The sequence below is a fragment of the Triturus cristatus genome, chromosome 1_2, assembly GCF_964204655.1.
Source record: "Triturus cristatus chromosome 1_2, aTriCri1.1, whole genome shotgun sequence".
Taxonomy (NCBI): domain Eukaryota; kingdom Metazoa; phylum Chordata; class Amphibia; order Caudata; family Salamandridae; genus Triturus; species Triturus cristatus.
The window spans coordinates 612,210,645-612,236,601 of record NC_140580.1 but is presented as its reverse complement, the minus strand read 5'-3'; positions in this window follow the sequence as shown (position 1 = coordinate 612,236,601).

Here is a 25,957-nt window from a genome sequence, read left to right as displayed (position 1 = left end):
GGGGGACGATAAATCAAGATCCCATTAAAAGGGGTCTCATGAACACCTTTTAGAGAGAAGTACAAGGCTTGGAAGTTGTCCTTGGGGTCTGATAGAGGTAGGGTATGGCAATAAAAGCTATCTTTATACAGAATCGCTAGCCCTCCTCCCACACGGCCCATTCTATCCTGCCGGGACAGGCAGTAGCCCACAGGGACCACTTCAACAAGATCTGGACCAGAGGAGTCCTTCGCCCACGTTTCCGTGACAAAGACCCACGAGGGTTTCCTGTCCAGTACGAGCTCCTTAAAAGCAATATTATTCTTTATCAGCGAGCGGGAATTAATAAGAATACAGTCTTCTCTCACCGAGCTGATTCCTATATCAGTATTGTGTCCTAACGAATGGGGGGATGGAGGAAGAATCAGACCTCCAGAGCCTACCAATGAACATCCGCAGCCTAAAGGAAGTAGGAGATCATCCGGGGAGATCATGTGGGAACACAAAAGTCCTGATGGTTTAAGCCTGAGAAGGTCATGCCTAGAATATCTGAAGGACATAGGATTCGCCCTGCGATGACCGGACGACCAGCCGGCCAGCCCGTCCTCAGCGCGGACGGGCGCAGACGGGCTGGACTCTGGCGTGACTCCGGCGTCACTGCGGTGCACACGCTGCGCGCAGACACTGCGCGCCATAATGTCCAGTTAAAATAGGGCTCTATCCAGTCCACCTGACTGCTAGAGCGCAGAGTGAGGAGAGAGCTTCCCTAAAACCCACCCAAGATGGCGCCCAGTAATTACAAAGCGCGGAGGTCAGACTCGCCAAATAGCGGTGAGGGGCACGATTATAGTGCGGCAATGCGGGGTGTGAATAAGAGCAAGGTAAAGCAGTGAGCACAACTAAAAACAAAGTAGAAGACAAAACGGGAGAATTAAAATCTCTGAAGCGTCTTAGTGCAAGCGCATCGCGCAGTAGTGGGGAGCCTAATCGCAACTACAGGTACTGTTGGGCACGAGAGTGTCGCATTTTGTGCATTGAGAGTCGCATTGTGCAGGACACTGACTTTTACATCCTGGAGTACTTTCTGCAAACTCTTGAACTATCTTTAAAGTAACCTTTTTAATTGTATGTTGGTTTTTCTGTAGTATTTGGTCTTGTGAAGTTTTTAGTAAAGATACCTTATTTTTCTAAAACTGGTGTGGAGTAAATCTGTGGTGTTTCCACTGTGTTACTGTGAGTGTTGGTACAAATACTTTACACATTGCCTTTGATAGCCTAGACTGCTCAGGCCAAGCTACCTAGAGGGTGAGCAGGGGTTATCTTAACAGTGTATCCCCCTTTCCCTGACTAGAAGCAAGGGTCCCTACTTGGACAGTGGTACCTACCCTGCCAACTAGAGACCCCCAGATCTAACATTGGTGGTCAGCGGTGAGGATTGAACTTGTATTTGTACTTGACCCACAGTAATTGGTGTACATCACTAGTTAAGTGCAGACCAATACGCAACCACATACTGTATTTTTTATTCTATTTTTGAGTAACTCTTCAAGAGCATCATGTCTCAGGTGGCAACAAGTGAGAGGGCAGAATTGGAGTTTTCCATTGAGGATCTGTATTCGTACAAGGTTGAGGAGCTCAAGCAATTCTGCCAAGACCTTGGTTGCCCTGTGAAAAGCGGAGCTTGAAAGGATGTGCTACAAAGAGTCTTGAAGGCCTGGTGGGAGGCCCAAGAGGAAGGTGGTGTAAATGAAGAGGATGGTTTTGTTCCCCAAGATCTGCCCGTGGGCAGAACAGTCTCAAGGGCTGGCAGCTCCCATTCCAGTAGGGGGCTCACTCCAGAGGAATTGAAGGAGAATCAAAGGGTGAGAGACCATGAATTGGAAATAATGAAAATGAAAATGAAGCAATTGGAAGTAGAGAAGGACAAGGCGGCGGAAGAGAGCAAGAATGCCCGTGCCTTGGAAGAGAAGAAATTGCTTCTGGCTCATGAAGTGAGCATGAGAGAACTGGACATCAAGGCCAAGCAGGCGGAGTCCGGTTCCAATGGTGGCAGTGAGGATATCTGTGCCTGGTTTACCTTGTATGAAATTGCATTGAGAATGAATGGTGTGCCTGAACAGCATTGGGGGGCGGGCATGTGGAAACATTTTGAGGCTTCTGGGAGGAGTGCTCTAGAGCCCTTAGAGTTAGCAGGTACCATGACCTATCCCAATATGAAGGAGGCCCTATGTCTCAGGTATGGACTTACTCCAGAACAGTATAGACTGCAGTTTAAAAACTCCAGGAAGAAAGAGTCTGAGACTTGGATGGAGTGTGTGAATCTGTACTCGCGGGCACTGGAAGGTTGGATGAAGGGCAGCAAGGTAACTGATTATAAGGGGTTGTTACATTTAATTAGTTGGGAGCACTTGAGTAGTCTATGTGTTCCAGAGCTGCGCCAGCATCTTTTAGACAGCAAGCTGACGGACCCCATTGAGCTTGCTAAGGAGGCGGACCGCTGGACCAGTACCAGGGTCCACAGAGGAATTGTGGGTAACACAGCCAAAGGTGGGCAGGGTCCCCAGCAGAAGAGTGGGGGGAACAAGGGTAACCAAAAGGAGTTCTCACAAGGGCCCCAAAACAGTTCCCAGGGTAACCAGTCCCAGCCCCCCAAGTCAAAACCCAAACCAACCTGGCCCCCTAAGGGCAGGTCGGATAACAAGGGTCCCATTAAGTGTTATCACTGTCAGGAATTGGGTCACAAATCTCCTGTGTGTCCCAAGAAATCCCAGGCACCCTCTGGTGCTCCAACACCGGGTATAGCTAGTGTAGCTTTTGGTGGGGATTTAATTTCTAGTGATTTGGAGGGATTAGCAGTTATGTCCCTTGTCTCTTTAGGAGACACAGAGATGGTCCAGGAAACCCCTGTCCCTGAAAACACTAAGAAGTACAGGCAGTGGGTGACCATCAATGGGAAGAGGGTGGAGGCTCTCAGGGACACTGGAGCCAGTGTGACCACGGTCAGGTGTCAGTGGGTCCCTGAGGAGCTGATCATTCCCGATGTACTTCACCCTGTAGTGGCAGCTGACAACTCTGTGCGCCTTTTCAAGGTAGCACATGTTCCCTTTGAGTGGGGGGGGTCTCAGGTCCTCTCAGAGTTGTTGTGAGTCCATCCATGCCAGTAGACTGTCTGCTAGGTAATGACCTGGAGAGTTCCCCATGGAAGGAGGTGGAACGCCAGGCTCATTTGGAGATGTTGGGTTTGCCTGAGTGGGTCTGTGTGACCACTCGGTCCATGGCAGCCAGACAGGGTTGTGAAGCAGACCTGGAGCCTGAGACAGTGGCCCAGGTCCCTGCCAGAAGGAGGAAGGGCAAGGGGTGTGGTGCGTCCACCCCCGCTGTTCCCACGGTCCAGGAAGGAGCAGACCCTGCGGGGGATGCCCTGGAGCCTACAGGGGAACAGGTAGCTGAGCTGGGAGACATACCTGAGCTGACCCATTGGCAGCAAGAGGGTGGTCCCTCCAGAGAGGAGTTCTGCCGAGCGCAGAAGGCATGCCCTACTCTTGAAGGTCTGCGGCACCAGGCTGCAGACCAGGCAGCAGGTGCTGATCCAAAGAACTTCTTTCTCTACTGGGAGAAAGACTTGTTGTACAGTGAGCCTAGGTTTGCTGAGCCCAGCGGATCACGTACCCTGGTGGTACCCGCAGGGTTCAGAGACTTCCTACTGGGTCTGGCTCACGACGTGCCTCTTGCAGGACATCTCGGGCAGGACAAGACCCGACAAAGGCTTGCCACCCACTTTTACTGGCCCGGGATGAAGACGGACGTCGCTTCCTTTTGTAAATCATGCCAGACTTGCCAGGCAAGTGGCAAGGCTGGAGGAAAATGCAAAGGCCCTCTCCAGCCTTTTCCTGTAGTGAGCACCCCTTTCGAGCGGGTGGGGATAGATATTGTGGGGCCACTGGACCCCAGGACCGCCTTAGGCAACAGGTTCCTCCTGGTCCTGGTGGATCATGCCACCCGGTACCCGGAGGCTATCCCTCTCAGGACAACCACAGCCCCGGTGGTGGGCCGTGCGTTGATGGGGATCTTTTCCCATGTGGATTTCCCCAGAGAGGTGGTATCTGACCGGGATACCAACTTCATCTCCAGGTATATGAAGTCTCTGTGGGAGGAGTGTGGGGTAACTTTTAAGTTCACCACTCCTTACCACCCTCAAGGAAATGGGTTGGGTGAAAGGTTCAACCGGACCCTGAAAGGCATGATCATGGGGCTGACAGAGCCCATGAGACGGAAGTGGGACGTCTTTTTGCCATGCCTATTATTTGCCTACAGGGAGGTACCACAGAAGTCTCTAGGGTTCAGTCCCTTTGAGCTTTTGTACGGGCATCCTGTGAGTGGACCTCTCAGTCTGGTGAAGGAGGGTTGGGAGAAATCCCCTGGGAAAACCCCCCAGGATGTGTTCAGCTATGTGCTGGCCATCCGCAACCAGACACAGCGCTTCCGGGCCCTCGCTCAGGCGAACCTGGAAGCCAGCCAGGATGAGATGAAGAGGTGGTATGACCAGCATACCACTCTGGTGGAATTTTAACCTGGGCAGATGGTGTGGGTGATGGCGTCAGTGGAGCCTTGCGCGCTCCAAGACAAGTGGACTGGGCCATATGAGGTGGTGGAGCGCAAGAGTGAAGTGACCTACCTGGTCAACTTGCGGTCTCCCAGGAACCCCATGAGGGTCCTACACGTGAACCGCCTCAAACCCCATTTTGAGAGGTCTGAAATAACAATGCTACTGGCTATGGATGCAGGAATGGAGGAGGATAGCGATCCCCTTCCTGACCTCCTGAAAGCTAAGGAGCAAGATGGGTCAGTGGATGGAGTGGTCCTCTCGCCCACCCTGACCCCAGAACAGCAGAGGGACTGTTGTCATGTGTTGGGTCAGTTTTCATCTCTGTTCTCCCTGACCCCCGGTATCACCAACTGGTGTGTCCATGATGTGGACACGGGAGACAGCATGCCTGTAAAACAAAAGTTTTACCGGGTGGCTGACAAGGTCAGGGCCAGCATCAAGAAGGAGGTTTCTAAGATGTTGGAACTAGGGGTAATTGAGCCCTCCAGCAGCCCCTGGGCTAGCCCAGTTGTTGAAAACTAAAATGGCGATATGATTAAGCATTCACTAAAGACATGAATTCTCTCCAGTTAAAACATGTCTTTCCTCTTATGTTGCCTAATATCTGGACTCCATTTTGTATTGTCATGTCTCCACGTGCTCTGCACGAGAAGAGTCCTATCTTCGTGTTAGTTGTTCTTGTAATCTACCTAGTAACAGTCTATAAATAGCTCCTTTGTCCGTCTGGCGCATGCCCAGACTTGACCACATCTGTTATCATTTAGTCCTTGCTTGACCATGTTTTCGCGGGCTCAGGAAATTGGTTGCTCCGCCTACATATTGGTTCTGTATCGAAAATGTCCATAAAAGGTAATACTCTTTGCCTCATGTTGTATCCACCCACTTATGAGCCCCTCTGTTGTGTATAAAAGGGGACTGTGTACGCAAGTTCTTTGTGCTACTCTATGCAATACTGAAGAGTGTTGTATAGGTTGTAGGACCACCCTTAAGGGTTAATAAACTCTGTCTTTGTATTTGCAGTTTCCGTGCCAACTTCCTTCTAGCTTTCGTTACAGGAGGGCGAACCCTTGTATTTGCGGGCCTAGCTGGGGCCTGTTCTCATCAATTGGCGCCCGTCACGTGGGGCTCATCGGCGACTCGGATGCTCGAAGGATTGGTCGTGACGAAGGTGAGGAATTTGGCCGGGGATGTGATCACTGCCAGTGGCATTTTAGTCCTGGCATCCCGAGGTTTTCTTCCTTCCCTTCCGAACTGACCTTCTGGGTGGCGCCGGTCCTCGACTGAGATCTCTTCTGTCGGTTTGCCGCGACAGCCGTTTGGGCGAATTTTGGAACTTGGCAGTTGGAACCTGGACACTCTTGATTGGTAAGAACCGTTGTACGGTACTTGCTCTGAGTTTTGAAGCCTGGGTTGGCTATTTGAGTTTGATTTGTGATGACCGGTCATATTTTGTATTGATTACTGTGAGAATATATGCGTTGCAACACATATAGGCAGGTAATGTGGAGATATTTCTCCGGAGCTGTGTAAATCTGAACGGCGCAAAGTTTAAGTGCCATTTTTTTGATAATACTGCATATTTTGCATTATTTTTGAGCATGCCTGCTTTTAGCGCACTCCGTAAGTGGTGCTGCTGTTTTGGAAACCGGTTAAACCTCGAGGAATCTGCTCCAGCCCCCCCAGAGGGGACTCCTAATAGGGATATGTATGTGAAGCATGGTCTTTCCTCTATAATGTACAGCACAGTGTGGAGGAAATACACCAAAAAGGATCCTGAGTTACGATGGCCTTTGTATGGATCGTTTGATATGCGTAAGATTGAGTATGTGGAACAGTGTATGTGTAAACGGCGTGCTCGGCAAGACATGTTTGAATGTATACGGTTATGGGTGAAGGAAGTGCGTGAGCGAGAGAAGCATGAGAAAGCGCTGTTTGATAAAGAGCAACGGAAAAATGATCATGTGAGAGCGCAGGAAGCGAAGCGTCGGGAGGAAAGAGAACTGACGGAGAGAGAAGAGAAAGAGCGTAGGTTGCAAGTCTCGGGTCAATATGCTGTCCGCCAGCCACTTTATCCTGTCCTTACTAATCTTGACGATGATTTTTATTTATTAGATCGCTCTCCGCCCCCATATGTTGGCGCGTCCGCACCAAGATCACAGGATTCTGGATCGGTTTCGGATAAGGTAGACACGCGGTCCATGTTATCAGTTCAGCGTATGGGTGAGCTTCGGAAAATTTCTCTTCGTGCACTTAAGGGCAAGTTATCCCTTGCTGAATTGTTGGATTCTTTGGAAAAGTGGCGGGATAGAGAGAAGTTGTATTTTCTTGAAACCTTTTCTCATGACGTGATTGCTGCCTTTCGGAAATATTCAGATGCTTTCGAGCCTGATGATGTAGTATCAGATTCTAAAGCATTACGTAACGGTGTTTTTTCCCCCTCTAAGGTACCCGATGCGGTCCGACGGCTGTTTGCATTGCGGGACGCGGCGAGTGAACTTAAAGAGAGAGCGCGCCTAAAGACAGGGGAGGAGGAGCAATCGAATTCATGTATCGGCGGCGACCAATCATCTACCTTCTACTCAGATAAGAGCGAACTAGTGCATGCTAAACCAATGCGAGAGGCAGCACCTTTGTATGTTCCTCCTAAAGGAGCAGGAACTAGCTCGGATATGTCTTCCCCCGATGCTAAGGGTTATTTTGTGTATAATTGGGTTTATACTCCCTGGCATAGAGCTGATGTTATGGCATTGAAGAATGCATTGCCTGACCCCCGCAAGAATCCAGCGGCCTTTTATGAAGAGGTCGAAGGGGCCTTGAATTCTTGTACCATGACTTTAGCAGATATAGATTTGTTTTTTGGGCTTATTTTACCACCGGATATGTGGCGCTCTGTGCGGAAGGTGGATGATCAAGCCGTTTTTAGGGCCAAATGGTCTGAGATTGAGGATGAGGATAGGGAGAGAAAACCCGCGCAAAAACCGCCCCAGATTATTTTAGATCTCCCCGCTGCTATCTTGACCAAGTTGAAAACGATTATTCCCCCTAAAAAGATTGACTGGAATATGTTAGCCTCATGTAAACAGAAGGTCGATGAATCAGTTTCAGATTTCTTTACGCGCTTTGAGGAGACATTCCATGATTTCAGTGGTCAGTCACTTACGGATGATACGGGTCGACATCTTTTTGTTGATAAATATGTGGTGAATTTATTACCGGGAATAGCAGCTCGTTTAAAAGCGAGTGAAAGTTCTTGGTCCACCTCGTTTCCGGCATCCCTCCTGACTATGGCTCAGTATTATGAGCGTCAGGAACAAGAAGCGAAGGGGAATGAGGAGAAGAAATCGAAAGATTTGAAAACTAAGGTGATGTTAGCACAAATATATGGTCCGCCTCGTCGGGGTGTAGAAAGAGGTAGGGGAGGATTCTATGGTCCTCCTTCGGGTCGGTCAGATGTAAATAGAAATCAATGTGCGTATTGTAAACAGTCGGGTCATTGGGCCAGAGATTGTCCGGTGTTGTATGCATCTCGTCAGGGACGTGGTCAGGGACCACCGAGAGGTAGAGGGGGCTTTTCGAATTTTAGTGGGAACTCTAATGATCGTGCTCGGTTTGAGCCTAACGTGCAGCAACGAGATAGACCTAATGTATTTGATCGACAAAATCAGTATCAGATGTCTGGGAATGACCGTTCTGGGTACCATGACTCACAGCATGCGTAGGATTGCGTTGGATGTGGGTTTGAATCAGTTGAAGTGCCGGTTGATCAGAAGGGTCCTTATGTTTCAGCAACTGTCTTGGGTTCTACTGATCGGTTCCTAGTTGATACAGGAGCTACTCGCAGTGCGCTGTCCAAACAATTGGTTCCGAGGGCTCCCCCATCTGGCTTAATGGTTACATCGGTAGTGTTTGATGGTACACTCTCTCGAAGCCCTCTTTCCTGACCCCTTGCATTCCATGTTGACATCCTTTCTGCGTCCTGTCCGTTTTTGCTTGCCCCGAACATGCCTGACAACATTATGGGTCTTGATATGCTTAAGCACTTCAGAGCTACGATCCGCTGCTCCCCTACTGGAGTGCGTGTGATCTTAAACGATAATCACCCCATGACAGAACGGATGTGTGTGGTTGCAGAGGATACTGTCTTAGCTTCCCTCCCTCGTACTTTGTGGGCTACTTCGGATACTGATGTGGGACAGATGGTGATTCCGCCGGTCCACATTAGTGTCCAGGAGGGTGCGGTGTTACCGCGCCTCCCTCAGTATCGTATTTACCAGGAGGGGGAGGAGGCACTCATACAGATTGTGCAGGATTTGATTAAGGTGGGCGTAGTGGAAGAAGTTCCCTATAATGTCTGCAACAGTCCTATTCTACCCATTTTGAAGAAAGATACTGATACTAGAGTTTATCGTTTTATCATTGACTTAAGGGAAGTGAATAAGATAGTGATACCTCAGTATCCAGTGGTTTCTGATATCACGACGTTACTTACTCTGGTCCCGCCAACGGCGACCACGTTTTCAGTTATTGATTTGAAAAATGCCTTCTTTTCAATTCCTATTCACCCTGATAGCCGATACCTTTTCGGCTTCACTTTAAATAATAGGTCTTATAGATTTTGTAGAGTTCCCCAGGGTGATACAGAGAGCCCTAGTATTTACAGTCAAGCATTGAAAAGGCAACTGGATTCCTTTGTTTTGCCTGAGGGTGTCGCCCTTATACAATATGTCGATGACATCTTGTTGGCGGCTGACACTCCTGAGCTGTGTGAGACGTGTACGTTATCTTTGCTTTCCTTTTTGGCATCACATAATCATAAAGTGTCAAGGAGGAAATTGCAATTTTGTAGACCAAAGGTGACTTATTTGGGTCACCTTTTGTCTAAGGAGGGGCGTGCACTCACACCAGATCGTATTCAAGCCATTTTGGACACGCCAGTACCCTCCACACAGAAGGTCGTGCGTGCATTTTTGGGTCTTGCTTCCTTCTGTAGGCAATGGATATTGGGATTTTCACACATAGCTAAACCATTGTTAGCGCTTTTGACAAAGGATACACCGATCCCTCTTCCCTGGTCAAATGAGTGTGAAATTGCTTTTCAGCAATTACGACAAGCCCTTTGTTCAGCACCAGTGTTAGGTACCCCTGATTATACGAAGCCCTTTTCACTGTATGTGCATGAGAAAGATGGATGTGCATTATCAGTTTTAGTACAGATGCACGGCGACAAGCAGCGCCCTTGTGCATATTTTTCGGCTGTACTTGATCCTGTTGCCCGAGCGTTGCCTGGTTGTTTTCGCTCGGTTGCGGCGACAGCTGTGTCAATACACCAAAGCGAGGGAATTGTGTTATCTCATAAGCTGTTGGTACTAGTCCCCCATGCTGTTGATGCCCTGCTTAACCAGACAAAGACGCAGCATTTGACCAGTGCTCGTTTAACGGGATATGAGTTGACGCTTTTGGCTCCTCATATTACGTTAAAGAGATGTGCAACGTTAAATCCAGCCACATTGTTGCCGTTCCCGGAAACTCAGTCTGAAGCACGGAAAGCACATGATTGTATTCTTGTGACTGAGGAACAGACAAAGGGTCGTATTGATCTCCAGGATACGCCCTTTACAGATGTAGATGGAGAACTGTGGGTGGACGGATCATGCCTGAAGCTACCAGATGGTACGACTTCAGCAGCGTATGCAATTACCACATTACAAACAATAGTGGAGACTGCACGCATACCGCAGAAATCATCTCAAGCAGCGGAACTGATAGCATTAACGCGAGCATGTGAGCTCAGTACAGGTTTGTGTGTGAATGTTTACACAGATAGCCGCTATGCCTTCGGAGTAGTGCACGACTTCGGCCTACTCTGGAAGGAGAGAGGGTTTCTAACGTCACATGGAGCACAGATAATGTACGGGGAGTTAGTTCACAATCTTTTGACTGCATTAACATATCCAAAGAAGATTGCTATAGTCAAATGTAGTGCTCATAAGAAAGTGGTTGATAAAGTTGGAGAAGGGAATGCTTTAGCAGACCGGGTGGCACGAGAGACTGCGATGCAGCCTGGTGCTACTGCAATGTATGTTGTGAAGTCACAGACAGAAAGATGGCACGATGCTAGGAGAGAAGTGCTGGAGATACAGAGGACCGCTTCCGATAAGGAACGGGAGCAATGGTCCAATGATGGAGAATTAGATGATGAAGGGTGTTGGAGAAGTAAGCAGATGGATAAATGGAAGTTACCCACAGCCTTCGTACAACCTATGGTTCAGATGGCACATGGACTAGCGCATGTCGGAGCTTCCGCAATTGTCAAATTACTCACACGAGTTTGGGAGCATCCGGAGCTTGCTAGTACGGCAAAGAGGGTAGTGCAGACCTGCATGATTTGCCTGAGGTATAACCCAGGAAAGGGTACACGAACTCCAGCAGGAGGATTTGCAACACCCACTGCACCCTTTGAGGTTTTGCAGATGGATTACATCCAGCTTGAGCGCTGTAACAATCTGAAGTATGTTCTAGTAGTGGTTTGTGCCTTCAGCAAATGGATTGAGGCATACCCTACGAAAGACAATACTGCAATGACTACAGCCAAGATGCTATTGAAGTAGTTCTTTCCTCGATATGGTGTTTGCAGATTGTTGTGGAGTGATAACGGACCTCATTTCGTAGCAGACGTTATCAAGTATGTCCTGAAAGGGCTAGGCATTACCCAAAAATTTCATGCAGTGTTTCACCCTCAGTCTGCGGGATTGGTCGAGAAATATAATGGTACTCTGAAGCTTAAGATCGCGAAGATCCAAGCTTCGACTTCTTTGACTTGGCCAGATGCTTTACCGCTGGCATTATTGTCAATTAGATCGATACCGCATTCTCGGACCGGTCTCACACCCTACGAGATCGTGTTTGGACGCCCAATGAATATTTGGGGTCCACCAAAACCAAAATCACTGTATGATGTACCTTGTGTAATGATGAATGATTATCTGGCACATTAACGGATAATTTGGTTTCTATTCATCAACAGGTTCGAGAGACGCTCCCTGATCGGTCCACTGGTGAAGGCCATAATCTCCGACCTGGTGATCAGGTAATGATAAAGGTGTTCGAAAGGACGAACAGTCTGGAGCCGAGATGGGTTGGTCCTGAGCAAGTCTTGCTCGCAACGAGGACAGCTGTGCGGGTCTCCAATCGGAAGAACTGGATCCACTCCTTGCACTGTCGTAAAGTGCCGCCTGGATTGGTGGAGCCTGCTGTGTTGACCGACCATCGAGAAATCCTGACTGCGGAGAAAGGCCGTGCTGTGGAACCGAACGACACTGAGGAGCTCTTCCCGGACCAAGCGATTCCTGGAGGAAGAAGATATCACCTCAGACCAAGGAAGTGATTGTTGTTTCCAAAGTTGTCAGAACGGCCCTTAGGTTAGTGAAACGGAGAGCCAATGAGGCAAGGGGGGGGGATCAGCCCTGCATTAGTGTAGTGACACCCGTCTTGGCCCGCTGGTGAAGAAATCAACGGCTGCCTAATGGGGGAGAGTTCTGACAACCTTTTAGTTTCAGGAAGATATTGACTTTCACTACAAGATGGAAAAGAAGAAGATTGTTTGTGCGACGAGTTTTATTATCAGTGTAGCTATTGTTGGTATAACCACATGGTTTGTCGAAGACGTGACTCCTGCTCGTGAGTTGCTTGTCTTGACCACTCCAGTGCCTGAGGAGCACTACTTTTATACCCTCCCGTATCAAGAACTGTAGCATCGCCAGTCTTATTTGAATAACACTTTCATCCAGATGTTGCATTATACCCATGTTGCTACAAATGCTACGAACTGTTGGATATGAGGTATGATGCCAGCTCATCAGAAGAAAGGAGGAACGCCGTTTATACCTCTTCCTTTCTCTCATAATGGCTCGTGTAGAGCATGGTACACTTTGCTTTTTGCCACACGGAAACCTACAGTGGGACGATTACTTTTCAGACTTAATAAGGAATGTCATCAGGATAAAGAAGGCTATCCGCAAGCGAATGGGACAATATGGGAATGGGAAGAATATCGACCAGACAATGAATCGATCCCCTACATTTTCATGAACACTAGAGACACAGCAGGGAAAGAGAAATTTGTGATTCAAGTGGCACAAGCTCAAGCGGACCTGTGTGTCCAGAGTGTGGGTTATATTCCTGTTGGTGTTAGCGATTGTATTATTGTCCTGAACATTGACGGATTAAATAATAGTACTTTCTTAGCCTCCCATAACACATACTTTGTATGTGGGAATAAGGGTTATTATCGTTTGCCAGCCGGCTGGTCTGGAGTATGTTATGTAGCGTTCTTATTACCCCCTGTATTTTTAGCACCTGCATCCTATCATAAAGATTTGAAGTTGTTGAATAATGTGACTGTAAATAGGTATAAACGTACTCTATCCATTGATGATGTTGATCAAACCGATACTAGCTTACAGCAGTATGTTGATTTTAACTTAGGATTGTTTTTCTTTGTTGGAGCTGCCCTAAATAGTAGGAAGGTTCGAAGATTAACAAGAGTTGTAGAGGCTGTGACGAATCAAACCGCTGCTGCTCTTGGGAATCTTACGGAGGAATTACAAATTACTAGAATTGTTGCATTACAGAATCGTATGGTATTAGATGTTATGCTAGCTGATAGAGGTGGAGCATGTAAAATTATCGGAAGTAGTTGCTGTGTGTTTATTCCTGATCATACCCCATCAGTTTATAATGCTATTAATAAATTGCATAAAATCGCAGCTGAGATTCATACAGAAAACGGCACTTGGACCTTTTCTGGATGGTTTTGGGCATTGATCACTGCATGGGGATGGAAGGTTTTAACTGGTCTCTGCATTATCGTGGCAATTCTGTTTTCCTGCTGCATTTGTGTCCAGTGTGGTCCTTTACTCTGTTCTCTATGTGTGTCATTCTGTATTCCTGATAAGAAAGCTATTTCCAATGTCACCTATCAGAAGCATTTAACCAAACAGGTGGAAGAGATGATGAAAATTGACATATATGATGATTATCCTAATAAGCCGAATGTCTTCAGTAAATGCTGAAAGGGTCGTCTGTTGAAAACTAAAATGGCGATATGATTAAGCATTCACTAAAGATATGAATTCTCTCCAGTTAAAACATGTCTTTCCTCTTATGTTGCCTAATATCTGGACTCCATTTTGTATTGTCATGTCTCCACGTGCTCTGCACGAGAAGAGTCCTATCTTCGTGTTAGTTGTTCTTGTAATCGGCCTAGTAACAGTCTATAAATAGCTCCTTTGTCCGTCTGGCGCATGCCCAGACTTGACCACATCTGTTATCAGTTAGTCCTTGCTTGACCATGTTTTCGCGGGCTTAGGAAATTGGTTGCTCCGCCCACATATTGGTTCTGTATCGAAAATGTCCATAAAAGGTAATACTCTTTGCCTCATGTTGTATCCACCCACTTATGAGCCCCTCTGTTGTGTATAAAAGGGGACTGTGTACGCAAGTTCTTTGTGCTACTCTATGCAATACTGAAGAGTGTTGTATAGGTTGTAGGACCACCCTTAAGGGTTAATAAACTCTGTCTTTGTATTTGCAGTTTCCGTGCCAACTTCCTTCTAGCTTTCGTTACAGGAGGGCGAACCCTTGTATTTGCGGGCCTAGCTGGGGCCTGTTCTCATCACAGTGGTACTTGTACCAAAAGCTGCTGCGCCAGGTGCCACTCCAGAACTTAGGTTTTGTGTGGACTACCGTGGGCTCAATGCGGTCACGAAGACTGACGCACACCCCATCCCCAGAGCTGATGAGCTTGTGGATCGGTTGGGAGCTGCCAATTACCTCAGTACGTTTGATTTAACTTCAGGGTACTGGCAGATTGCCTTAACTGATGGGGCCAAGGAGAGGTCTGCGTTTTCAATGCCAGAGGGGCACTTCCAGTTCCGTGTCATGCCCTTTGGGTTGAAGAACACCCCTGCCACATTCCAGAGACTAGTCAACCAGGTACTGTCCGGGCTGGAGCAATTCAGCGCCGCATATCTGGATGACATTGCTGTGTTCAGCTCCACTTGGGAAGAACACTTGCAACACCTCTGCGCAGTGTTGAAGGCTCTGCACAGTGCAGGCCTCACTATCAAGGCCAGTAAGAGCCAGATAGGGCAGGGTTCGGTGGTGTATTTGGGACACCAAGAAGGAAGCGGCCAGGTGGCGCCCCTTCAAGCCAAGATAGATACCATCCGGGCTTGGGAACCCCCCAAGACCCAGACAGCGGTGAGAGCCTTCCTAGGACTCACCGGGTACTATCGCCGTTTTGTCAAGGGGTATGGCACCATTGTTGCTCCCCTGACAGAACTAACTTCCAAGAAGTTACCGAAGAGAGTGATTTGGACCAGTGCCTGCCAAGAAGCTTTTGATGCCCTGAAGGAGGCCATGTGTACAGCACCTGTACTCAAGGCGCCTGACTTCTCCAAGGAATTCATAGTGCAGACAGACGCTTCTGAGCATGGAGTGGGAGCGGTGCTCTCACAACTAAATGATGAGGACTTGGACCAACCTGTAGCTTTCATTAGTAGGAGGCTACTTCCCCGGGAACAGAGGTGGAGTGCGATTGAAAGGGAAGCTTTTGCTGTGGTCTGGGCTCTCAAGAAGCTGAGACCCTACTTGTTTGGGACTCACTTCTGGGTTCAGACGGACCACAGGCCCCTTAGATGGTTGATGCAGATGAGGGGTGAGAATCCTAAGCTGTTGAGGTGGTCCATTTCCCTACAGGGGATGGACTTTACGGTGGAACACCGCCCCGGTACAGAACACACCAACGCTGATGGTCTGTCCAGGTTCTTCCGCCTTAGCGATGAGAACTCCCAAGAGGGTGGGTAGTTCTCCCCACTTTCAGCTGGAGGGGACACGTGTTAGACCTGGCATCTTTGGCGTGGTTACCCCTGACTTTTTGCCTCTACCTCCTGTATTTTTGACGCTATGCTGGATTTCGTTTTTGCTGGTTTAGATGCTTTGGGCACTTTGCCACTGCTGACCAGTGTCAAAGTGCAAGTGCTCCCTTGGTAAATTGTTATATTGATTGGTTATCCATGATTGGCATATTTGTTTCACCTGTTAGCCCCTAGTAAAGTGCACTGGGTGTGCCAGGGCTGGTGATTCAAATGCTACTAGTGGGCTGCAGCACTGATTGTGCCACCCACAGGAGTAGCCCTAAAATGATGTCTTAGGCCTGCTTGCAGTGCCTATGTGCAGTCCAGGACTGCCATGTCGACCTGGCCAGTGCACCCACTGACCAGGCCTTATCCTTCCCTTTGTGTACATGTCAGGCACCCCTATGGTGGCCCTAGGTACCTCCCTGGGCTGGGTGCAGAATATCTGAAAGGTAGGGCATGTACTGAGGTGTGTAACATGCCCTGGTAGTGAATTACAGCCATTTTCGTTTTTCACTGCTGAGAGGCTATCTTGCCCATAGGATAGAATGGGGGAGGCTGTTTACATGCCTATCTTCCCATAAGGGCAAGATAGAAAATCCAAGTTTGGTATCTTTGTGTTCAGAATTTAATTATACATCTTTTTAGCAAGATGGTTTTTAAATTCACTGTGTGAAAATAGCACTTTTTAGAAAGTAGCTTTTCTCCTGTTTAACCTTCCTGTGTGCTTGTGTGCTGGTTGGCTGACTGGTGTCATGTGATGGGCTAGGTGGCTCCAGGAGCCTGGATGAGTCAGCAGCAGGGTGAATAGGGAGATCTGCTTTAGATGGGTGGGAGGAGTAGCCCCTGGGGTTGAATAGGGCTGCCTCTGCCAGCACAATGCTGGCTCCACCCCCTGCTGGCCAGGCTGAGGACTCTGCCTCTGCTGGCACAAAGAAGGCTCCACCTCCTGCTGAGCGTCTAACGACCCTGCCCCTCACTCTGAAAGGAACCAGGTGCTCCAGGGCAGAGCACACCCAGGAACCGGTTTGAGCAGGGGATTTCCCCCACTGAAACACAGAGAGACAAAGACTTGGAGGGGTATAAGAAGAGGACCCCAGACACCTAAACTTTAGATCACTTTGGAACTAAGAAGAAACCTCTGCCAAGGAGAAAGCTGAAAAGAACTGAAGAGGAGAAGACTGCCTGCTTGCTGTTTTGCTTTGCTGCCAAGGAGAGGGGAAGGACTTTGCTGTGTCCCCTTCTTTTGATTCTGATCTCCAAGGGCCTGAGAAGAGATGGCTCCCTGTTAAGAAGTCCCAGGAACAAAAGGACTTCACCACCAGCTCCCCTGGAACTCTGCTGAAGGAGTTCTGACCTGCCTTGGAGTGCTTGCCCAGTCTTGGGGCCTCAGGAGGTCGTTTTGCTGTGTTTGGGAGCTGGGAAGCAGAAGCGTGAAAAAGAGTAACTGGTACCCAACGCATCATCCGATTGCGAGTCGCAAGAACGAGAGTGCGAGGAGAATTTCATCACGGCGTCATCGCAGCACCCGGAGTCCCCGCATCGCCGAGTGCGTCGAGCATCGTCCCGGTGCGTGAAGATTCCTGACGCTGGGAGGGTCATCGCAGAACCAGTTTGCGGGCCCGCACCACTGCCGGTACGTGAAAGTATCCAGTCGCTGCGTGTATCGACGCAGAGTCCCGTCCCGTGACGCATCGAGGGTTGCGGCGCCAGAAGTCAACGCCGCGCACCGCGACGCATCGAAGGTTGCAGCGCCAGAAATCAGCGCTGCGGCGCGATGCGAAGATCGTCGCATCGTACCTGTGCGTGAAGCCTCCCCCTAAGAAACCTACGCAACGAAAGCCAAAGTCATCGCATCCTCCCCCTACAGATCGGAGCCGGCGCATCCACCTCTGCTGCGTGAAGCAGGGCTGCTTCAAAGCCTCCCCAAGATCTCAGGAGTATCGCATCGCCTTTGCCATCTTCCTTGTTATAGCTTTTGGGAACCTTATCACAACTACAGGTACTGTTGGGCACGAGAGTGTCGCATTTAGTGCATTGAGAGTCGCATTGTGCAGGACACTGACTTTTACATCCTGGAGTACTTTCTGCAAACTCTTGAACTATCTTTAAAGTAACCTTTTTAATTGTATGTTGGTTTTTCTGTAGTATTTGGTCTTGTGAAGTTTTTAGTAAAGATACCTTATTTTTCTAAAACTGGTGTGGAGTAAATCTGTGGTGTTTCCACTGTGTTACTGTGAGTGTTGGTACAAATACTTTACACATTGCCTTTGATAGCCTAGACTGCTCAGGCCAAGCTACCTAGAGGGTGAGCAGGGGTTATCTTAACAGTGTATCCCCCTTTCCCTGACTAGAAGCAAGGGTCCCTACTTGGACAGTGGTACCTACCCTGCCAACTAGAGACCCCCAGATCTAACAGCTGACATGTGCCTTTGATATTTGTATTTTTTGTGTATTGAAGCTGGAATAGGTGTACTTTAGCTTAGTAGCATAAGTGCTTGAGTTTACAACTAAATCACTGTGATTATATACAGTGCATTACATATATCAAATGTTACATTGCAGGCACAGTGGCCATTTATTAGGAAGAAGATACTCAATCAATCAAAAAAATATTAGAATTATTGAAATTGAAGGTAAGCCAGAAGTCCAATATGTTCATATTTAGCAAACTCATTAATGTATTAAGTGTGTAGGGTGGCTGCACAAGTAGACAACTGGAGTTCATTTTCTCTATCCAAATTAGGCGCAATAGACGATAAGGACATTCCGAGGTGGTCAAATAATATATTGAGGCAAACAACTGAAAAATATTAGGAGAATATTAATTTGAGCCATCTTCGAATATGGGTGTGGTTACCAACACATAACTATTTATAGGAGAATTGGTAGATGTATGATTCTTTGTTGATGAGTCCGCTTTATAGAGCAATTAAATGAATATGTGGCATGATTGCTTACTATTAGGCACTGCTTGTCCCTTATTTCCAATGAAGACTAGCAGCTTGTAAGAGGATATATTTAATTCTGTTTCCCTTAGTTATATATATAAATAATCAAGATGGATGATCTAAGGTGGGACAAGACGAAGATATGTGTAGCATTGAAATTAATATGCTATTTGGTTCAATTATGCTAATGCTGACTACTCCCATTCTCAATTATTTATATTGTGCTTTTATTAGAAAATGAATAAAACTATACGAATATCCAACATATACAACTGTAGTCAAGCCGTATATTGGTGTTTGCCAGTTGTGCTATATGGGTTCAGCATATATTTTTTAATATGAGGTTAAATAATAATGAACTATATGTGTATACACAAAATAATTGAAGAGAATGATTATATACAAAAGTGATCTGTTTTGTATTACAAAAAATTGGGTTTGTCTTTGAATTTGTCTATCTAGTTGGGACTAGAGGTTTTGCTTAAGATTAAGAAATAAATCGCGGGAAATATGTTTACACCAATAATGAAAAGACTGGATATAGGATTAAGTGCTCGATGGACATATAATGATATTAAATCATAAATGCTTTATGGTGAGCTCACGGTGTTGGGAAATATGGGAATGTTTCCTGTCTTGAGAAATCATGTTGATTTTAAATTGTTCAATGTATTTATATTATATTATATATATGTTTTTAATGTTTTTACAGCCCTGACGAAGTTCTTTTTATAAGAACGAAATGCGTTGGCTGCCTGGTGTTTTCTTGTATAAAATAAAGAAGAATAAAGAAATCTAGAAAATGGACAATCATTTGATGGACATTTGGGTGTTTACTATTTCTGGACATTTGTAAAAGGTGGTGCAACCCACAGTGGATAGCATGCCTGCTGCCAAGGACGTGTACCCTGCAGAACAGTATTTTATGTGCACTGCCTAGTGGGTTACTACTTTTGTCACAGAGACTCTTTTGTTAGTGTGCAATTCAATAGTTGCAATCGTAATTTAGCACAGTGAGCTATGAAGTGTCATCAAAGAGCTGCATGCAAACTACATGGTAAAGGTTGGAAACTGTTGTTTTTTCTGAGTCTCTTTTCATCCTAATGGTGCTAAAAAGGGTTTGTTTGGGTATGGGTAGAAATAAATTTTTATTAGTAGATCCAACCCTAACCTCTGTGTTATGTTCTGAATCCTGAGTTTGTGCTACTCCAGACCAAGCACTCTTACAAAATGCCTAACAGTAGGAATGACATGAATCCTACACCTTGGAGTCCACTTTGTCTTATCTAATATTCTCTATATACTGATTTACACATGTATGATTAATTTTCTCTGTATTTGTGAAAGATGTAAAGTGCTCCAACACCCTACACTGTTATGAGAGGTGCTATAAATCAAATGAAATACATATGAGAGAGGGGTTATGGAGAGACGCGAAGCACTGTTGGAAGGTGATAGTGAGGGAATCATTGAAGGGCCACAACAAAGTTTGTTGAATCCTGGTGCACTGTAAAATTGTCATTTACTATGCTTTAAAAGCTAATACAATTCAATATATAATGAAATGTATGTTGTAGATTGGGCCATTTTTGCCAAAATGTTCTTGGAGAGGAGAACCCCCCCCCCGCAATACTCTTTGTAGTGATCAGGCTCACTCGCTGCACTCACTATGCACCATACTGGGGCTGGGCCAACAAAATTTGCCAGGGCTGCTTTGGTTTCCCAGTCCGGCCCTGTTTGTCCGTAGATTAGTGGTGGCTCTTTTATCTGAGTTAGGTCTTACACACTGAACGTCATATTGCAGTGCATCATCTGTGAATTGTGGGTGATGGATGAACACCTACAGACCTTACAAGGCACTAGTGAGTGTTCTTGGAGTAATGTCATGGTTTGTAAAGCATTTAGTAATGGCGTCTGGCAGTTACTTTGGCAATCCAAGCCTCGCGGATGTGGCCGATGCATAGTTTTCATGTTTTCACATATCATTGCCATTTTTCATTTGTGGTCTGACTGTTGTGGGTTGATGACTTTACTCACAGGCATTGCTACAAATATGTTGCACTGGTGATTTGGAAGCATGATCAAGCCATAGCAAATGCCGCCTCTTCTGCAGAGGATGCAGAGGTTGAGAAGGAATTAATCTTTTAGGACATTCAGGGTAACCAGTGAGTTCTGTTATTCTCTCCACAGGGGCAGTGTGCCAGTGTAGACTGGCAGATCATTCTCTGCCTTCTTTGTGGATTGGTTAAAAATGGACTATGCCATAAATTCCGTATTGAAGCCAAGAGGGGGAGGCCTGGGGGCAAGCAGCAAACCTTTTCCCATCTTTCAGCTGCAGGATAAATGCTGTCTTCCTACTTCTTTCCTCCCTCATGCGGGTCTTCTGGAGCTTTAGCTATTGAGTGGAGGAGTGTAGCAGCAAAGGGCAGCAGTCCGGTGGGGTGACAGTTTGTGACAGCATGGAGTAGCTGGTCAAGTGTGGCATGTGGCAGCCTTAGGACCTACTTCTTAGGACCAGCACAACTTAAAAAGATATAGCTTTTCACTGGCTTTCAGGTGCATCTGGGACAAGACCACTGGCAGACCGAATTGTCTGTGAGCAAGCTAGGACTATAATCTCTGATCCCAGATTGCTGCAGGGATCAGAGCATATGAAAGTAGAACGGGCCTTCGCTCAGCATCCAGTTCCTCTAAATTCCAGTATATTGTTCAATTCCACTACTTTGCTTGGTGCCTTGTCTCTCCTGAAAACCAGAAACTTGCTGTGCCAGTTAGTAAATCAATGCTCAGGGACTGGGGTCCTAAAGGTCAGGTTGGCAGTCAGGGTATTCTCAGTGTGTTTTCTTGTTTTCTTTTTGGGGGCCCTCACTTTAAGTGACCAAACAAAACTACAATCTCCACATATGACTAGGGCTAGACCTTCGAGGAACATCTGAGGTGACGTACGGTAGCAAGACAGGAGAAGAAGGGCTGAGCATTCGATTTTTCACTCTCCTGCAGGGATCCCACTTGCAGCACAAAAGGTGGGTCAACCGGAAACGTCCTTTAACCGCTTCAGTGCCACGCCCTTTCCTCCTCCTGTGCCGAACGTTGTACTAGTGGGTGGGGTTCATGACGAGATAGTCTCGTCATGGGCACAGCGCAACCGTGCTCCATGACGAGACTATCTCGTCATGGGCACTGAAGAGGTTAAGACACAGCCGGAATCACACTGTGCCTTTACAACGCCAGCAACAGAAGGAATGCGTCTTTAGCACGCATTCCTTCTGCACGCAAAACATTACAACGACTTGCTTTAGAGGGTGCAATGGTGGAGAGGTGTTGGAATTAAAGTCAAACACCTTCCCTACTGTTGCACAGACTGAAGTTGGAATTGTAAATTAATCTATTCCAACATCTAGCGCCCTCCTATGGTAAGTTATTAAAATGACTTTGTGAGCAGCACAAATACATGCTAAAGAGCGTTTGTTCAAATGATGGAGTCCCTAAGGCATGCGTGAAAAACGCATGTGGTATGCCCAGCTGTGGCAGGTCAAGCCAGATTTGAAGACATATGTTACTTGACCTCCATGCATATGTGCTGCATGCTTGATGTCTTACACTAGACGGGCGAGTGGGTCATCATTCTGGTCCATCATCAGATCGAGGCCAGGTAACAACAGCCTCAGGGTCAGTCACGACAGAACAGAGCAGCAGGTGCGGTCAGAGCACCTTCAGTGTGCGATTCGGTGTGACCCAGTAGTGTGGGAAACAGAAGGTGGACTAGCCGCAGTGGAGCTGTGGGGTCTGTGTGCTTGCAGAGCAAGGGCTGATGACCGGGATCCTTACCGAAATCCTGCAGGCAAGATGGTCCCCATAGGACAGTCCGAGGCCGGAACAGCAAGGGCAGGGGTGTGCCGGGAGTTCAAATTGTGAGTAGCTTAGAGTAACAGTACAGCAGTCAGTCTCGTGAGATGGCCAGTGCTATGTGCAGTGCAGGTGAGTTTCCTCTGGGGTGTGCTCAGACCTTCAGGGATGGAGCCTGACCATGCCTGGCCCCTCGTGCTGAGTCATTTCATTTAGGCCCTCGGGTGCGGTAAGACAGGAGTAGCGCAGCAGTATGAGAGGTGTGATGGCCACGGCAATGCCTCGAACGTCCTTTGGTGGGAAAATTGAGGGGCACGGTGTGGGGGTGAGGTGGGCCTTTAGACAGCGTCTTCTCCACTCCTGGGTGAGGCAAGGCTTTACTGGGCCACAACAGGCTAGCGGGAAGGGGGTGGAGTTCAGGCGAGGTACAGCTCGCTACAGGAGACGGGACAGGAAATGTCGCAGAGCACACCAACCCCATCTATGGACAGGGAGCCAGCGATCACTTTTTACCCCACCAATGTGGAGCAAAAACCTTGGCTGCATCTGGGCGGGTAGCAGACTGTCACCTTAGGTTTTATTGACCTCGAAATGATAAAAACGGAGTCAGCCAGGATGAATCCTAAAATTTGGCTTTAAGGGGTCAGGCATGAATTCACCCACTGTTCTGCATCGTACTAGAATAGACTCCAGGGCGCAACTAACATAGCGAGTGGCAATATATCTCGGGCAAGCAACCCTGGATTTCAGATATTTTCTATAGCTTCGCCTATCAGTTTTCATCTTCTAGAATCGCATATTCTTCTCTAAACTACGTTTAACAATATATGGAAGGGAAAAGATCACCATCTGGAGTGTTCCTTCCCTCCCATGGTGTTTGTTGTCATAGAATTGTTATCACCTTTTCTGTGACTGATTGGAAATCAGAAAAACTTCAGATGCAATTTGTTTCCCTGCAGTGGCGAACAACGGCAACAGAAAATATATCTGAGCCTTCCACCACACAGGGGACCTGGCTGCTGCCAGGAAATTGCAAGCAGTGTCATCCCTCAGGCAGATTCATTGTTGGCCCAGTAATCTTCCCGCACAGTCCATCAAGCTGTCAATGTATTCAACAAGGGAAAATATTAGGCACATAAAGTGAATGAATTTAGTGTTATAAATGCTTCAATCATTGAAAGAGAAATATTTCTGGAAACGATAGGGACGGTCATTGTATGGTAGAATTGAATAGAACTGTATGTGCAGGTTTGAAAAGCTGTCTGGATAAAAGAATGAAAGTTTGTAACTGCGGGGATTTTTGCAAGCACGGATCAGCCGATCAGACTCGGCAAGTATTTAATTATAAGAGCTAGGCCTTAAAATGGCGGGAATATTTGAGTCTGCTATAACATTTCACAAAAATCACCTGTATGCCCAAATGTCAAAACCCTTTTCTGAAAGTGTTGAATACGCATTATTCTTAAAATTGTTCAGCAAGACAGCATTTTGTTTCCCATTGCCTTTTCAAATCCAAGTTGCGAAAACTTTTGTTCAAAAAGTGATCCTTTTGCATTATGTTTGTTGTGGGCAAAGTAAAGCACTTTGGGGCATATTTACAAGCAGCTTGAACCGGGCTAACATAACTTATTTTTTGGACTCAGTGGTGGCACACTCCTTGCTCAATATTTACAAAGTCACTCATTAGGTACAATACATCACGTTTCTCTGCCCTGCGTCATTTTTCTTCTGCGCTACAACCAGCTATGTCAGGTTACTTTAATCATATGCAAGGTAGGCGTTCCACCTGAAGAGCCAAATCAGAACTGACGCATCCATATTTACAAGCTTTTGGGAAAGTGACGCATTGTTGATGAAGCGCTGAGTTAAAAGTGCTTTTAATACCCTGTGCATAGACAAACCAGGCATACAAATGACACATCGGCACTGGTACATAATCAGAAAATACCCGGTGCACTTTAGCAAGCCCAACTACTCCATGGGGCTACTCATACTGCAGTTCGAAGCAGGTAGAAGACAACGATGACCCCCACCACCATTACCTCCACCATCACCATGGAGGCAGCACAGGAAAAGGAAGCGGATATGCAAACAGGGGATTACTCTAATTGACCTCAGGGAGTAGGGAGTCATCACCCATTACAGGCTCGGGAGGGAGTCCATTTTCCTGCTCCTGCACCAGATTACACAAAGGGTGCAGACAATATTCCAGAGGTGCACCAACATCCCGCTCCAGGTCAAGTTTATCACAGTACTACACATGCTGGTGTCTGGATTAGTCCAACCCACCACAGCCAGAGTGACAGGAATCTCCCAGCCATCCTCTTTGGTATTCCTACCCGCTGTCCTGGCTGCCATCATTCGCCTCATACGCCAGTACCTCATGTTCCCCAACACACAACAGAAACAAATGTAAAACAAGCAAGACTTGTTTGCCATTGCTAGATTCCCATATGTGTTGGGGACAATGGACTGCGCAGATGTGCAACTTGTGCCTCTTGCCGCTACATCCCACCTTTACCGAAATAGGAAGCACACATATTCCATCAACGTGCAGGGAATAGTGGAACATCTGGGTGTGTTAATCAAAGTGCTGGCAAAGTATTCTGGAAGTACTCATGATGCATACATCTTCAGATATTCCTTCATAAACAAGCGCTCAAAGAAAGGGACATAGGGAAATGGCCTACTGGTTGGTAAGTACATCTCAAGCACATGACTGACCCCATGACAGTAAATTATGTAGGATCAACAGCCATATTTGTTTTAGGTAAATAATACAGTGAATAAGGAGAAGATGTGGACCTCATACTTGCTCCATACTACATGCAACATGTGCAATACACCCCTCCAAGTCACACATACTAAGACCTGTTAAGCCACTGTTGGCCTCATGTAGAAGAGGCCTGTGCTGTTGGAGTGTAAATTATATGATGCTCTGGTGTAGCAGTTCTCTCAATAATATCTATGAGGAAACACAAAGTCACCATGTGGGCCCTTGCATGGCTTCATAGATATGGACTAAGGCAAGGCAGTGCAAAGTGCTGCATTGCCTAACTCTATGTCAAGGATGTATTCCATGGGTCTTATGGTGGGTTTCTCCATGCAACACCAATGTGTTTTGACACATTATCAGAATTATGAGGACATGGGAAACTAGAAATGTGTCACACATGTGTGCCTTCCCAGGTGATGTGCAACAAGGAGAAATAACTTTTTTTATTGTCGTTATTTAGTCCCTCTACATGTGCTGTATTCTGAAGCGCACATACAAAGAGGGAAGAAGGTTCCGTTGTTTGTTTTTGTGCAAGAAGGTGTCCCTTACTGCATAAAAACAATTGAGCCCACAACGCAGACACACCTGCACCATGGTGCAAGGATGCATGTATTGCCACTAGTCACCAATCTGTGATCTTGCGCATGCAGAAGGAGCACCAATCTGCCCTATGTCATTAATATGACACATTCCTGCACTTTTCTTTTGAAGCAGGGCAGTGCAACTAAGTGTGATACAAATAATAATGAGATACAAACTGAGTATTTCTCTCAGTTGATGAGTTTCCAGAGGAAGGAGCATACCCAGCAATGGCAGCAGAGCAGAGAAGTGGCGGAGAGGAGAAGAACACCTTTTCCTGGTAACCAGACAACCAGCACAAGCA